Raw genomic sequence first — 17,679 nt, 5'->3', positions numbered from 1 at the left:
GGCAAGGACAGAGCTGTTTGGAGGCTGGCAGGGTTGGTAAATTCTGAAAGAGATGGGAATACCAGACCACCTGACCTGCCTCTTGATAAACCTGTATGCAGGTCAGGAAGCAACAGTTAGAACTGGACATGGAACAACTGGTTCCAAATAGGAAAAGGAGTACGTCAAGGCTGTATATTGTCACCTTGCTTATTTAACTTATATGCAGAGTACATCATGAGGAATGCTGGGCTGGAAGAAGCACAAGCTGGAATCAAGATTGCTGGGAGAAATATCAATAACCTCAGAGAAGCAGATGACACCACCCTTATGGCAGAAAGTGAAGAGGAACTCAAAAGCCTCTTGATGAAAGTGAAAGAGGAGAGTGAAAAAGTTGGCTTGAAGCTCAACATTCAGAAAACTAAGATCACGGCATCTGGTCCTATCACTTCATGGCAGATAGATGGGGAAACAGTGGAAACAGTGTCAGACTTTACTTTAGGGGGCTCCAAAATCATTGTGGATACTGATTGCAGCCATGAAATTAAAAGACGCTTACTCCTTGGAAGGAAAGTTATGACCAACCTAGATAGCATATTAAAAAGCAGAGACATTACTTTGCCAACCAAGGTCCGTCTAGTCAAGGCTATGGTTTTTCCCGTGGTCATGTATGGATGTGAGAGTTGGACTGTGAAGAAGGCTGATTGCCGAAGAATTGATGCTTTTGAACTGTGGTGCTGGAGAAGACTCTTGAGAGTCCCTTGTACTGCAAGGAGATCCAACCAGTCCATTCTAAAGGAGATCAGTCCTGGGTGTTCACTGGAAGGACTGATGCTAAAGCTGAAACTCCAATACTTTGGTCACCTCATGCAAAGAGTTGACTCACTGGAAAAGACTCAGATGCTGGGAGGGATTGGGGGCAGGAGGAGAAGGGGATGACAGAGAATGAGATGGTTGGATGGCATCACCGACTCGATGTAGGTGAGTTTGAGTGAACTCCAGGAATTGGTGATGGACAGGGAAGCCTGGCATGCTGTGATTCATGGGGTCGCAAAAGTTGAACATGACTGAGAGACTGAACTGACTGACTGATTGAGGGGTGGTGAGGCCCGAAACAGCTTCTGGAGTTTCTGAGCAGCCCTGGTCAATACAAGATGGACCCAGTAGTCTTGAGTTACATGGACAGTCTATTGTGGCAATCAGACATCTCACTACTGGATCCTCCAAGCTAGCTCAATGTCCATATTATTGGGTTTGCCTTTGAGTACTTTTCCAACAGTCAATATCATGACTGCTCTGACCATGTCTGCTTCATCAGCCCCGAAGTTACTTAGTTCATCAAGTGCACTGGCAGCCCAGCAGAGAGTGGCCATGTTCCTTGAACCGTTGGACCTCCACAATAAGATAGTTATATTTTTAGCCATCAGTGATAGTTAGTTCTAACCACACAGCTGGGGGAACCCAATGGAGCTTTTTGGTTTATCTGCAAGATAAAAATGACCTTTTTCATTTTGATTCTTATGGTAATAGTAATTCATCCATGCAAAGCAGGTAGCAGAGAAACTAGAGGCTTTCTTAGGCAGAAAAGGAAACAAACTGGCCTTTGTGGAAGAGAAAGCCCCTGCTCAACAAAACAGGTATGACTGTGGGATGTATGTGAAATGTAACTCTGAGGCCTTGTGTCAGAACTTCTTTAGACAACAGGCAGAATCACTACTGCAGTTACTCACTCCTACATACATCACAAAGAAGAGAGAAGAATGGAAAGATCTCATTGCCAGACCTGGCTAAAAATTAGCTGTTGAAATATATTTGACTTTTGAAGTCTCTTCCTTCTGCTGTCCCCATGTATTGGATGGCTGCAATCTCAGTGCCTGAGGGAAGATGCCTGGGAGAGGAATGTTTAGAATGCTTACTTTCTCCTGAAAGAATGTTGTTCTCACATTATCCTAGGGGAAAGTGTCACTTTAACCCTAACTTCAGAGCAATATGTTCTGTAAAGATGTCTTCAAAATATTCACCAAAACTGATTAATTCCCTTTTGGGCTCCCTTATATACATTGGTTTATTCCAAAGAAAAAAGACTGATCTCTAAAACAAATTGAGAATATGTGAAATCTAGAAGCAAGAAGAACCTCCTTGAACCCTGGAGAAGGAAATGCAACCCACTCCAATATTTTTTCCTGGAAAACCCAATGGACAGCTACAGTTTATGGGGTCACAAAGAGTCAGACATGACTGAGTGACTAACACACTAACTCAGAAGCAAGAAGAAAATCATAGAGCAACCAAAACTTACCGCACAGCCCACTTATTTCAAGAGATCAACTGGCTAGAAGCAGATCAAGACCTAACCTAATTCAAGATCAAAGTATTATCAGTTACTCAGTTCTGTGATACCTATTCTATTCAACAAGCAAAGGCTTTCCCAGCTATGACCTTTGGCAATACTTGATAAAGATGGAGTTAGCTCACAGTCACCCATCTGATTCCTACAGCACTTTAAGAAAGGGAAAGGGGGAAACTTAAATAACTTTGTTGAAATAAATGTCTGTGGTGGACCTCTTGTTTTGCATTTGAAACTTACTAAAAGTTGGTTTATTTTTGAGATATAAAGAGAAAAAGTGACTAAACTCTCACTTAATTCAAAATACAGACAATGTAATTTTTGAAATGTGGAGCCAAGAGTAAAAAGAAATGCTACTCCTTCTACGCCAGAGACCGAGAGACGCCGGCCCTGGCGGCGCAGACGCCACGCGAGAGACGCCGGCCCAGCCGAGAGGAGCTATCCCACGCCTGAGGACAGGGCAGGCGGCCGAGAGGAGCTATCCCACGCCAACAGGCGGTGGCTGCGTGGGCGCAGGAGGGCCGAGAGGAGCTACTCCGCGTTCAAGGTCAGGAGGGGTGGCCTTGAGGAGATACCCCTCGTCCAAGGTAAGGTACAGCGGCTGCACTTTGCTGGAGCGGCTGTGAAGAGATTTTCCACGACCGAGGTAAGAGAAACCCAAATAAGACGGTAGGTATTGCCAGGGGGCAACAGAGGGCAGACAAACTGAAATCATAATCACAGGAAACTAGCGGATCTGATCACATGGACCACAGCCGAATGTGGTCCACTGGAGAAGGGAATGGCAAACCACATCAGTATAATTGCCTTGAGAACCCCGTGAACAGTAACAAAGGGCAAAATGATAGGATACTGAATGAGGAATTCCCCAGGTCGGTAGGGGCCCAGTATGCTACTGGAGCTCAGTGGAGTAATAACTCTAGAAGGAATAAAGGGATGGAGCAAAAGCAAAACCAATACCCAGTTGTGGATGTGACCAGTGCTAGAAGCAAGGTCCAGTGCTGTAAAGAGCAATATTGCGTAGGAACCTGGAATGTTAGGTCCATGAATGAAGGCAAATTGGAAGTGGTCAAACAGGAGATGGAAAGAGTGAACATAGACATTCTAGGAATCAGTGAATTAAAATGGACTGGAATGGGTGAATTTAACTCGGATGACCATTATATCTACTACTGTGGGCAGGAATCCCTTAGAAGAAATGGAGTAGCCATCATGGTCAACAAAAGGGTCCGAAATACAGTACTTGGATGCAATCTTAAAAATGACAGGATGATTTCTGTTCGTTTCCAAGGCAAACCATTCAATATTACAGTAATCCAGGCCTATGCCCCAACCAGTAATGCTGAAGAAGCCGAAGTTAATCGGTTCTATGAAGACCTATAAGACCTTTTAGAACTAACACCCAAAAAGATGTCCTTTTCATTATAGGAGACTGGAATGCAAAAGTAGGAAGTCAAGAAACACCTGGAGTAACAGGCAAATTTGGCCTTGGAGCATGAAATGAAGCAGGGCAAAGGCTAATAGAGTTTTGTCAAGAGAATGCACTGGCCATAGCAAACACCCTCTTCCAACAACACAAGAGAAGACTCTACACATGGACATCACCAGATGGTCAACACTGAAATCAGATTGATTATATTCTTTGCAACCAAAGATGGAGAAGCTGTATACAGTTAGCGAAAACAAGACCAGGAGCTGACTGGGGCTCAGATCATGAACTCCTTATTGCGAAATTCAGACTGAAATTGAAGAAAGTAGGGAAAACCACTAGACCATTCAGATATGACCTCAATCAAATCCCTTATGATTATACAGTGGAAGTGAGAAATAGATTTAAGGGACTAGATGTGATTGATAGAGTGCCTGATGAACTCTGGATGGAGGTTCGTGACATTGTAGAGGAGACAGGGACCAAGACCATCCCCATGGAAAAGAAATGCAAAAGAGCGAAATGGCTGTCTGAGGAGGCCTTACAAATAGCTGTGAAAAGAAGAGAGGCGAAAAGCAAAGGAGAAAAGGAAAGATATAAGCATCTGAATGCAGAGTTCCAAAGAATAGCAAGGAGAGATAAGAAAGACTTCCTCAGTGATCAATGCAAAGAAATAGAGGAAAACAACGGAATAGGAAAAACAAGAGACCTCTTCAAGAAAATTAGAGATTCCAAGGGAACATTTCATGCAAAGATGGGCTCGATAAAGGACAGAAATGGTATGGACCTAACAGAAGCAGAAGATATTAAGAAGAGGTGGCAGGAATACACAGAAGAACTGTACAAAAAAGATCTTCACGACCAAGATAGTCACGATAACGTGATCACTGACCTAGAGCCAGACATCTTGGAATGTGAAGTTAAGTGGGCCTTAGAAAGCATCACTACGAACAAAGCTAGTGGAGGTGATGGAATTCCAGTTGAGCTATTTCAAGTCTTGAAAGATGATGCTGTGAAAGTGCTGCACTCAATATGCCAGCAGATTTGGAAAACAGCAGTGGCCACAGGACTGGAAGAGGTCAGTGTTCATTCCAATCCCAAAGAAAGGCAATGCCAAAGAATGCTCAAACTACCACACAATTGCACTCATCTCACACGCTAGTAAAGTCATGCTCAAAATTCTCCAAGCCAGGCTTCAGCAGTATGTAAACCGTGAACTCCCAGATGTTCAAGCAGGTTTTAGAAAAGGCAGAGGCACCAGAGATCCAATTGCCAACATCCGCTGGATCATGGAGAAAGCAAGAGAGTTTCAGAAAAACATCTATTTCTGCTTCATTGACTATGCCAAAGCCTTTGACTGTGTAGATCACAATAAACTGTGGAACATTCTGAAAGAGATGGGAATCCCAGACCACCTGACCTGCCTCTTGATAAACCTGTATGCAGGTCAGGAAGCAACAGTTAGAACTGGACATGGAACAACAGACTGGTTCCAAATAGGAAAAGATGTATGTCAAGGTTGTATATTGTCACCTTGCTTATTTAACTTATATGCAGAGTACATCATGAGGAATGCTGGGCTGGAAGCAGCACAAGCTGGAATCAAGGTTGCTGGGAGAAATATCAATAACCTCAGATATGCAGATGACACTACCCTTATGGCAGAAAGTGAAGAGGAACTCAAAAGCCTCTTGATGAAAGTGAAAGAGGAGAGTGAAAAGGTTGGTTTGAAGCTCAACATTCAGAAAACAAAGATCATGGCATCTGGTCCCATCACTTCATGGGAAGTAGATGGAAAAACAGTGGAAACAGTGTCAGACTTTGTTTTTTTGGGCTCCAAAATCACTGCAGATGCTGATTGCAGCCATGAAATTAAAAGACGCTTGCTCCTTGGAAGGAAAGTTATGACCAACCTTGATCGTATATTAAAAAGCAGAGACATTACTTTGCCAACCAAGGTCCGTCTAGTCAAGGCAATGGTTTTTCCCGTGGTCATGTATGGATGTGAGAGTTGGACTGTGAAGCAGGCTGATCGCCGAAGAATCGATGCTTTTGAACTGTGGTGTTGGAGAAGACTCTTGAGAATCCCTTATACTGCAAGGAGATCCAACCAGTCCATTCTAAAGGAGATCAATCCTGGATGTTCATTGGAGGGACTGATGCTAAAGCTGAAACTGCAATACTTTGGCCACCTCATGCGATGAGTTGACTCACTGGAAAAGACTCTGATGCTGGGAAAGGTTGGGGGCGGGAGGAGAAGGGGACAACGGAGAATGAGATGGCTGGATGGCATCACCGACTCTGTGGACATGAGTCTGAGTGTACTCCGGGAGTTGGTGATCGACAGGGAGGCCTGGCGTGCTGTGATTCATGGGGTCGCGGAGAGTCGGACACGACTGAGCGACTGAACTGAACTGAACTGAACTCCTTCTAAAAAGAAAAATCAAAAACAAAAACGTGTAGCTACTCCAGATTTTTCTCAGTATTCCACTGTTATAAAATATGAACTCTAATTACATAATAAGGCATTAAGTGTAAATGCATTTCTGGCTCCTTGATAATAGGATTGTCCTTTCAATGCTATGCATCTCCTGTGTCAAGTCCAATTTATCTTCAAAGGTTATATTAGAGTGAGGATAAATTATAAAGAAGGTATATTATGGACCTAAGATCTAACACAGTTTATTTCCTAAGATCAAAAACTTATGTGTAACATATTTTGTTTGAAATATACTGAGGTTAAAAAATCACTTAAGTTTTGTTATGCTATAAATAGGAATTATTGGCCTCTGCTAATTGCTGAATATCTATAAACACTTCCACTATCAGTTTCTACTTGGTGTTTTTGTGATTTAGTGAGACCGTTAATGTTGTATTAGCAATAGCAGAATGGGCAAGGGGAGCTCCACATTCAATAAAACAGTCCTTTACTGCTGCAGCAACTAATCTCATCTCACATGGCTATAGGCGAACAACTGCAACAAATTTAAATGATAAAAAGAAAAAGGAACAGCCCCCCCCCCATACCTAGCATGTAAACCACAACATAACATCCCTCCCTTTCAAGAAATAGATACTTTCTGTGAGTCCTCCTTGAATTGTATCAGTGAATATAAAAGTATCAGTGAAGTTAATGTCAACAACTGCAATAGTCGGGGGAGAAAAAAAAAGGCCACCTTTACTTTGTAACTAAGAAATCCTCAAAAGAAGCTGCTGAAAAGCCACCAAAGGGGAAACTCTTTCAGTTCCTGCAGCATAAACCTGGGAAAGATACCTTTACAACTGATTAATACAGAAGTTCCCACTAGGCTTATCTATCTTATCTATAATAGGTAACTGGAAAGACCCAGAGCCTGTAGGCACTGGAATCCACTTACTCCACCTCTATGGTTTAGGACAAATTTTTGTAGCTAATCCAAAGGGGAGGGAATGGGTACACACAGACCAACCTCAAGGAACTTGTGTTTTTTCTTTAAAACCTTTGTTTAAATGTGCATGGAGGTGATAAAAGAAGTCTTGAGAAATCTCTGTGTCAGTATTTATTTAACAAGACTGAGTCCTGTGGAATAATAGTGTTTATGTTTGAGTTATGAGAAAACTGGTCCACTTTTTGAGCCTATTAGTAACTTGCTTGATTCATATATTTCACTTAACAAGGCCATATAGCCCTTGCACTTGGCCAAGAGCTATTTTAAGTGCTTTACAAATATTAACTCATTTAATCCAAATACGGAAACTATATGGTAAGTGTATTGTTGCCCCAATCCCACAGATGTGCAATTTGAGGAGCACAGATGTAAAGCAATTTGCTCAAAGCCATCAATTCTCAGTTACAGAACAGGGATGTGAACTCAAGTAATCTAACTTCTAGACAGTTGGTTTCTTAATCGTTATACCATCCTTGAAGACATTCTCAATGGAACACAGCAACCATTTCTCATTGAAGCAAATGAGATCCATTGTGAAAAAACAGCAGACAGACAGAAACTCCTGACAATGCATCCACTGAGAGTGGTTAAGGCAAAGCTAATAGAACTCTGGGATCCTTCCTAGAGTTTTCAACAGTGATTTTCTTTTTTAATGTAAAAGTCCTACTAAATTAAACAGATTGTTTACTCCCCTCCCAAAAAACAAAGCTTCTTTGCTTACATGTTAGGCTATGCAGCTAGGCATAGAGCTCCACAGTGTTTTTATGACTCTACTTCTTAGCTCTGTTGTATGTGGTATAACTAAGGAGTGAGATTATTTCCTTTGGTGTTGTAACAGTTGTTTTTTTCTTATCAAAATCACATACCTTAGACATAGATGATTTAAGCTTACAACTTTTCAAACTACTTGTCTGCTTTACATATCTTATTAGAAGATTGCTCTTTCCAAAGTAATCTTGTATCTAATAGTCAAAATAAGAAGAATGTAGCCTAAAGAGACCAGAAAATATATGTCAAAACTTCTACTGTAGATAGGAAAATTTGTAATTAGAAGAGACCTCTCCATTCAGCAGAAATATTGTGACTATATTTGTCTTTTGATATCCAGTTCCTGATACAATGACTGGCATTGAATATATGTTCAATAAGTGCTTAGTAAATAATGTTCAGATTTGATTTTGATATCTATTGACAGGGACTATATACAGGGTAAAAAACATTCTCCATATTTACATAGAGTGCCAAGCTATACATATGAAAAACATCCTCTGGGCATATAGAAAGATATCACTTCTTTTTATATAGGTGTCATATATATGTGTGTGTATATATATCATATATAATGTTAATTTTATTTGTCCTTTCAAAGAACCATATCTTGATTTAATTTATCTTTTCTATTATATTTTAGTCTCTTTTTCATTTATTCCTCTCATCCTTGTTAGTTCCTTCCTTCCACTATGTTTGGGTTTAGGTTGTTGTTCTTCTCCTAGGTCCTTAAGGGTTAAAGTTAAGTTGTTAGAGATTTTTCTTGCTTCTTAGGTTTTTATTTTGCTTACATATAACAACTTACACTTATAACTCTCTATTTGAGGCTGAAAATAATTTAAGTACAAATAATCTAAAGCGCTACAGTTTTACTCCCCATATGACATTTTATCTTTTTGATGTTATGTTTTACATCCTTCTATCTTATGTATCCCTTAACAAATTGTTATAGTTATTTTTACAAAATATTTTTATATTTCATTCTTCATAATAGCTTTCTAAGTAATTCATTACCTTCTCTATGTATTTGCCTTTACCAGTGAGACTTATACTTTTTATATGTTTCCTTGTTGCTAATTAGTGCCCTTCCTTTTTAACTTAAAGGAGTCACTTTAACAAATATCGTGAAGCCAGTTTAATAATGAACTTGGTTAGTTCTTATTTTAAGCCTTAAGACATTCCTTTCTTTCATTAACAGACAGCTTGTGACTATATCGGAGAAGGCAATGGCAAGCCACTCCAGTACTCTTTCCTAGAAAATCCCATGGATGGAGGAGCCTGGTAGGCTGCAGTCTGTGGGGTCGCTAAGGGTAGGACACGACTGAGCAACTTCACTTTCACTTTTCACTTTCACACACTGGAGAAGGAAATGGCAACCCACTCCAGTGTTCTTGCCTGGAGAATCCCAGGGACGGGGGACCCTGGTGGGCTTCTGTCTGTGGGGTCACACAGAGTCGGACACGACTGAAGTGACGCAGCAGCAGTTCTTATTTGTCTGGAAGATTCATCCATTCCCTCAATTCAAAATGACAACGTTGCCATGTAGAATATTCTTAGATGGCAATTTTTTCTTTCAATACTTTGAATATTTCATGCCACCACCTTCTGACTTGCAAAATTTATGCTGAGAAAACTGCTGATAGTCTTGTGGGGGTTTCTTTACATAACAGATTGTTTTTCTCTTGCTGTTTTTAAGATTCTTTTCTTGTATTTAATTTTGACATTTTTAGTTTAGTTGCTCAGCTGTGTCCGACTCTTTGCGACCCCATGGACTGCAGCACGCCACGACTCCTTGTCCATCACCAACTCCCGGAGTCTACCCAAACTCATGTCCATTGAGTCGGTGATGCCATGCAACCATCTCATCCTCCGTCATCCCCTTCTCCTGCCCTCAATCTTTCCCAACATCAGGGTCTTTCCAAATGAGTCAGCACTTCGCATCAGGTGGCCAAAGTATTTGTTTCAGCTTCAACATTAGTTCTTCCAGTGAGCACCCAGGACTGATCTCCTTTAGGATGGACTGGTTGGATCTCCTTGCAGTCCAAGGGACTCTCAAGAGTCTTCTCAAACACCACAATTCAAAAGCATCAATTCTTCAGTGCTCAGCTTTCTTTTTTTTTTTAATATAAATTTATTTATTTTAATTGGAGGCTAATTTTAAAATACTGTATTGGTTTTGCTATACATTGACATGAATTCACCACAGGTGTACACATCAATTCTTCAGCACTCAGCTTTCTTTATAGTCCAACTCTCACATCCATACATGACTACTGAAAAAACCATAGCCTTGACTAGATGGACCTTTGTTGGCAAAGTAATCTCTCTGCTTTTTAACATGCTGTCTAGGTTGGTCATAACTTTTCTTCCAAGAAGTAAGCGTCTTTTAATTTCATGGCTGCAATCACCATCTGCAATGTTTTGGAGCCCCCCAAAAATAAAGTCAGCCACTGTTTCCCCATCTATTTGCCATGAAGGGATGGGACCAGATGCCATGATCTTAGTTTTCTGAATATTGAGCTTTAAGCCAACTTTTTCACTCTCCTGTTTCAGTTTCATCAAGAGGCTCTTTAGTTCTTCTTCACTTTCTGCCAAAAGGGCGACGTCATCTGCATATCTGAGGTTATTGATATTTCTCCCGGCAATCTTGATTCTAGCTTGTGCTTCATCCAGTCCAGTGTTTCTCATGATGGATGAATATAGATTGGGTTCTTTGGTTTTCATCTCATTACAAACTCTCTGGGCTTCCTGAACATGAATGTCTGTTTCCCTCTCCAAGTTAGGGAAGTTTTCAGCCATTATTTTTTCAAATCAGCTTTCTGCCTTTTTTTTTTTTTTCCTTTCCTCCTTCTGTGATCCCATGATGCCAGTTTTAGTATCTTTGATATTGTCCCTTAAGTTCAAGCTAATCTTGACTTTTTTTTCATTCTTTTTTACTGCTCTGATAGGGTATGCCCACTGTTCTGTTTTCAAGTTCATTGGTCTTTTTTTTGCCTCCTCTAGTTTGCTGTTGAACCCCTGTAGTGTAAATATCTTTCAGATCAGTTATTCTAAACTTTGGCTTCCCTGATAGCTCAGTGGATAAAGACCCAGGAGACATGGGTTCGATCCCTGGGTTGGGAAGATCCCCTGGAGAAGGAAATGGCCACCCACTCCAGTATTCTTGCCTGGGAAATCCCATGGACAGAGAAGCCTGGCAAGCTACAGTCCAAAGGGTCACAAAGAATCAGACACTACTGAGCCACTAAGCACATATTATAAACTTTAGTCCTGTGACTTCTATTTGGTACTTTTTATATCTTTTTCTCATATTGAGGTTTTCCCTATGTTCATTTATTCCTCTCCCAAGTACAGTGATCATGCTTAAATACTATTACTTCGAATTATTTACCAGGTAAATTACATATCTCCATTTCACAAAGATATTTTGACTGATAAGACAGAGGAGTTCAGTCTTTTGTTCCATTTAGGACTTCAAGTGATGACATGAGGCCCACTCACACAAGGAAGGGTAATCTGCTTTACTCAAGTCCACCAATTAAAGTTAAATCTCTCCTAAAAATAGCCTCACAGAAGCCTTTAGGAATGACTATCTGATTTGAGTTCCTGTAGGCTGCAGTCCGTGGGGTCGCTAAGGGTCAGACATGACTGAGTGACTTCACTTTAACTTTTCACTTTCACACGTTGGAGAAGGAAATGGCAACCCACTCCAGTGTTCTTGCCTGGAGAATCCCAGGGAAGGGGGAGCCTGGTGGGCTTCCATCTATGGGGTCGCACAGAGTCGGACACGACTGAAGTGACTTAGCAGCAGAAGCAGTAACTGTCCCTAGTATTGGAAACTATGGAATGGAATATTCCAGAGACAAGAAATGTAATTTCAAATGAGTTACTTATAGCTAGATTCTGATGCATTAGTTATTAAGTTATTGCCCCTAAAACTGATCTTTTAGATACTGTAGTATGTCCTCCTTTAAACTGGGAAATCAGTTTTCCAATAATTTCTAAAAATGAGAATGTACCAATGTGCTGTGTCATGGCATTTGTAATTCCGTAAACATGCTGCCCCCATTGAAAATAAGGTAAAACAGTTTTGAGACCTTGTGACCTCATGCAAAAGGTAGCTTAAACCATTTAATATTGCTGTCACTTGGGGGTGGGGGTGACCTTGGAATTACTGTTGCTGATTAAATCTGTTTTTCTCTTCCCTCAAACACATACAGACACACATACACCTCCACAGAAACATCCCCCAAAATGTTTGACCAAATATCTGGGCACTATGGCCCAGACAAGTGTACATATAAGATTAACCATATACCAACTAATACCTTGCCCTTGACTTTCTGACTTTCTGAACACACAGTTCCCAAACTTTACTGCCTTGTAATAATCACAATCATGTGATGACTGAGCAATATTTCTTGAACTTCTTTCTAGTGCAACTTGAAAGGGATACTCTCAATGTAATGATTCTACTTGTAAAGCGTATAAAGTTGTAGCTGTCATTTGCCTTTTGAGCAGGAATTAGTCTACCTTCATGATGGGTTTACAGAGCTCTGAATACTGAAGTGTTTAGGGATCCACCCCTGCAGTCAAAAATCTGCACATACACAATTCCATATCCACAGATTCAACCAATCATGGATCATGTAGTATTACTGAAGAACATCGATATATGAGTGGATCTATACAGTTCAAATCTCTAATGTTCAAGGGTCAACTGAACTTCTACCCTAGATATTTTTAATCTATTGATAAGAAACACTTTTCTTTCATGTTACAATATCTTTGGTATAATACAGTGATGAGATATAGTTTCACTGAATTAGGGTCTCCTTAGATCATTACATAGGTGAAATGTGAATTTGTCAAAAAGCTTTATTCATAAGGGACTTTCCTTACAGCTCATACAAGAAATCATCAAGGTTATAAGGCAGAGGCAGATAGTTCACATCTATATTATACATGTAGGGGTGCTCTCAACAAGTTGATTTCATTGCTGAAATTTAATCTCAAACAATGGTTGGCTGTCTGGCAGACATTTGCCTTCAGTAATCTCATAAATCGATCACAGGTTGTAATTGAAGTTGGAGGCTGAGATTTCTAATCATGATACCTGTTTAAATTTATCTGTCAGTGAACGTGTCTGTTGAGAATATTCAATTTTATTTCAAGATAGAATAAAAGCATCTCAGTTATGAATCCTAGAAACAGGCTGACCAAATCAACTCTCTTCATGATTACTCAAACAGTCCTTTCTAGAATAGGGTGTTTTAAAGTTGCAAAACACATTGCATTTGATTATTTGCAAATATCCTTTGAAAATGAATTTACACTGCCTGGTATTACATTGTCTGTCTGTCTCTCTCTCTTACGTCTAGTATTCCTTTAATTGGTCTAGAAAGGGAATAGGAGAGGCAAGGTAAAGATAAAATGTATTTGCCACCAGAAGAGAATAAGCAATAAAAAGTAAAGGTAAAATAGCCAACAGTAAACAGAACCTCAGCAGAACAGCCCTTTATTGACTTCAGGCTAATCCCATCATAAATCATAGGAAGCCAACATCGCAACTTAATAGGAGCAAAGCACAATAATACTGAACCACAGCAGCAAAAGGTACATTCAGCAGCTAAATAATTCTTGTCTATAATAAGTTCAATATCAAGCATTATATAAATAGAATTCCCTATCTTAGTTATAAACCATAAAGATTTTGGCTTCTTTGCTTTAATTTGGCAATTTGAGTTTTATATCTTAGGTGACATTTCAACTGAATGGCTGGTTTTGCTGTTAGTAATATGTTAAAGCTTTAAAAATTTTTTCTATAATCTTTAAGCATTAATAGATATGTACAGTGTTATAAGGCTCCAATATTCTTCTTTTCAGGTGGAAATTTTAAATTATTTTCAGTTTAACTAGAGTTATTACTATGGTCCCATATACAAATCTTTCTCCTTCCCCTCTCTCATATTTTAAAACTAGCAGAAAAATTTTAAGTGATTTAAAAGTCTAATCCAGAAAGTACTCAGTGTTTTCTCTATGAATAGTTCATCAAGAGGAAAGAATCTAGTCGAAAAAGCATCCTAATGGATTTTCATTTTCATACAGTAGTAGAATACCAGATGCAAAGGTGGAAAACAATGCAATCAAATCTTGACATAACAGAACATAATATTTTCATTGTGCTTAGTCACTATCTATTAAGGAGACAAATTATTTAGTAATTTGCCTTTGAATGGTCTAGAAACCTGTCGTCCATGTGTTTTAGGAAGGTTATAGGCCAGCAACATTAAACTGCCCATGCACTCCAGTGGCATCTATACAAACCTCTGTCCTACCACTTTTGTATATGAAAGTGATTTATTGACTTTCTCTCCAATTGACCGTGAACTCTTAGACAGCTAAGGTTCATGATTTTTTTTTTCATTTGAATCCGCAAAGCCTACCACAATATCAGGCTCAGTGCCACATAACGGACCTACAATTGATCTTTACAGACTGAATGAACAAATGAATGGATAGGCTTCCCTTAAATAGAGTTAGTTAGTTCTGTTAAAGGGAGTCATACTCTTATTTTGAAAATGTTTCTAACACTCCATTCTGTTTTAAATAGATGCATATTCTGCAGTGTTTACAACGTGTCACCAATGACACCATCCAACTAGGAGTCTGGTATTAAGATTATGATAGTAAGTAATATTCAGCTGACAGATCATGAACTTCCAGTATTTCTTTCAAATATCACACCCAGAAAGAAACTTAAAGACCATATAATCTGTCTGTAGGTTCTGTGTCCTTGTTGGATCAACTGATGGCCTGTCTCTCTGGAACTCTCCCATTCTGTGTTCTCTTGGAATCTTGTCTCTCGGTTTTCCGAGCTCTCTGTCTACACTTCATGTTCCTTAGCAAGTACCTTATACATTACCACCTAAAACGTCATTGATGCTCTTCCCCTTCAACATATTCCTTTTAGGAGAGCCTTCTTAGTTAATTATTTCAACACCATCTGGATATCATTGGACTTCCCTGGTGGTTCAGATGGTATAGAATCAGCCTGCAATGAGGGAGACCCAGGTTCAACCCCTGGGTAGGGAAGAGCCCATGAAGAAGGGAATGGCCACCCACTCCAGTATTCTTGACTTGAGTATTTCATGGACGGTAGAGCCTGGTGGGCTGCAGTCCATGGGGTCTCCAAAGAGTTGAACACGACTGAGTGACTAACACTTTCACTTCAGGGATGATTATTCTTAGACTTCTATCTTGATTTCTAGGGTTATATAACAAACTATCCACTCAATATCTCCACTTCATTGTGTCTTTATCAGTTAGTATTACTAAACAGGTTAAGCCGGAAATACAGTGAGAGAATTTTCTCTCAGTAGCTTCTTATATTCAGTTGGTTACCAAGCCTTGTTGATTTTCCTTTCCTAACCCTGGGGACCCTCAGTGTAACACTTTTTTTCCCCCTTAGTTCAAGACTGTTATCCTTATCTCAGTTTCCTACAATTCACCACTGTAGACTTTGTAAAGTGTAAATCAGACCCTACTCCTTTTCTATTTAAGGTTCTTCAGTGGTTCACCATTGCTTAGAGAATAACACCCACTTCTTTTAGCATGGCAGCTAAAAGGCCATCGTGATTTCCTTCTCAGAGGTTCCATCACACATATGAAATTATACCATGAGCTGATTTTAATTCCAGGAGTAAGACATGCTCATCTATACCTCCCTGGCTTTGCATAAGCTGTTTTGTGTTTGTTGTAGTAAAATGAACTAGTTAACTCGGAACTTCTGCTTATCCTTTTAAGTCACAAATTGATGACTTCCAGTAATGAGGAATTTACCATTTTTTCAAGGCAGCCCATCCAACATCATCTTGAGCTGACACCAAGAGAGTTATTCCTTGTCCCTAATTATATTCTTTGTAGTCACACAGAACAAGTTTTTCTTTTGCATGTTATATCTTCAAAAAAATTAAAATATATTACTCCTAGTGCTCCTATTCTTTGAGGGAAATATCTTCAAAATCCTTTACATAAACTTCTTTTCTTCTCGCCCACTGAAAGTTGGTGTCCAGAATTTTATGGGTACCACAGACGAGGTCTAACCATTATAGAGTTAAGCTCAACCCTGCTTTTGTACACCTCACAACCAACTGGCCATTATTTAGAGGTAGACTGCGAGGAGGGGGATGGGATTCACTCTCATCTGAGAGAGAGTTAGGCTATAGCTGTCTCAGCACAAAGCATTTGGAATTCTGAGCTTGAGGGAAATTTTACCATACTCTCCAAAGAAAATAAAAATGGATCTGAAATCATTGATTCAGGCATTTAAATTTCATAGAAAATGTGTGGGGAGTAGTGGGAAAGAGTCATTGGAGAATGTATTCAGGAAAGATTATATTTTTAATAGAGGGGTTGTTATACACCACAGAAAAGAAAAAGGCATAGAATCCCCACTAGCTAGAGATGCTTGAACTTCCTCTTCTCTTTTCCCAAGTCCTATGATGTACTGTTCTTCTTTGATTGTGCTCAGTCACATCCAACTCTTTGTGACACCAGGGACTGTAGCCCATCAGGCCCGTCTGTCCATGGAATTCTCCAGGCAAGAATACTGGAGTGAGTTGCCTTATCCTTCTCCATGGAATCTTCCTGACCCAGGGATCAAACCCATGTTTCCTGCATTGCAGGTGAATTCTTCACCACTGAGCCACCAGGGAAGTCCCCCAGGAATACTTAACTTTGAACAAATAACAAGCTCCTTAGTATTAAAAATAAGTCTCTGACACAGTTTTAGCCCTCACATAACAGATAGGAATACTATTTAGGCAGTAGCCTAAAGATATAAACCTCATATTGCTAATGAAATTTTATGATGCCTGAACTAGATTCCCATTACAATGTGCAAGTATTCACAATTAATTATAAGATTATAAGCACAATATTCAGAGTAACACCTGAAAAAAATACCTGGCCCAAGTACTGTAGAAGAATTTAAATCTTATAGGAACTTCAAAATACTCATGTGTTGTCCATTTCTCATTTTAATTGTAAAAATATAGGTCAAGTTTTTTTTAAGAATATATTCCTGATGATTTATTTGTTAAAGGTCTTTGCAATAATTTCTAATAACTCTTTAAATAAATAACAAAGGAGACACTCTTGGCTCTATTAAATTATTATTAATTAAGTAAGCAGCTTTTAAATTTAAAAGTGTCACTTTTAGTAGTGGTACTTCTTGGACACCTAGCTTGGTATTCCCCTACCCTTAGACTCAAAACTAACTGAGGAAAAAAACATTTGTCCACATCTCTTTTTAAAACTTAATAGTACAGTAATTACAGACTTGCTTAAACGCTTTTTTCAAATGTCTGTGTCATTTGAGATTTTAAATCTTCTCTAGTATGAATTTCTTGACAAAACTCTATTAGCCTTTGCCCTGCTTCATTCCGTGTTCCAAGGCCAAATTTGTCTGTTACTCCAGGTGTTTCTTGACTTCCTACTTTTGCATTCCAGTAGCAAACACCCTCTTCCAACAACACAAGAGAAGGCTCTACACATGGACATCACCAGATGGTCAACACCGAAATCAGATTGATTATATTCTTTGCAGCCAAAGATGGAGAAGCTGTATACAGTTAGCGAAAACAAGACCAGGAGCTGACTGTGGCTCAGATCATGAACTCCTTATTGTGAAATTCAGACTTAAATTGAAGAAAGTAGGGAAAACC

The 17,679-nt window shown here is 39.5% G+C and overlaps 1 protein-coding gene and 1 pseudogene across 1 annotated transcript in view; one reads left to right on the top strand and one right to left on the bottom strand.

Annotated features, from left to right (window-relative positions):
- The window catches only part of TAFA2 (TAFA chemokine like family member 2), a 194,546-nt gene that overhangs the window by 20,190 nt on the left and 156,677 nt on the right, over positions 1-17,679 (bottom strand). The gene's annotated exons all lie outside the window — the stretch shown is intronic.
- LOC148777617 (sentrin-specific protease 8-like) lies at positions 1,104-1,770 on the top strand (annotated as a pseudogene).

This window comes from Moschus berezovskii, chromosome 6 (assembly GCF_049115385.1).
Source record: "Moschus berezovskii isolate FMDL1 chromosome 6, NW_MosBer_1.0, whole genome shotgun sequence".
NCBI classification, from domain to species: domain Eukaryota; kingdom Metazoa; phylum Chordata; class Mammalia; order Artiodactyla; family Moschidae; genus Moschus; species Moschus berezovskii.
This window is presented reverse-complemented; position numbering and strand designations above follow the sequence as displayed.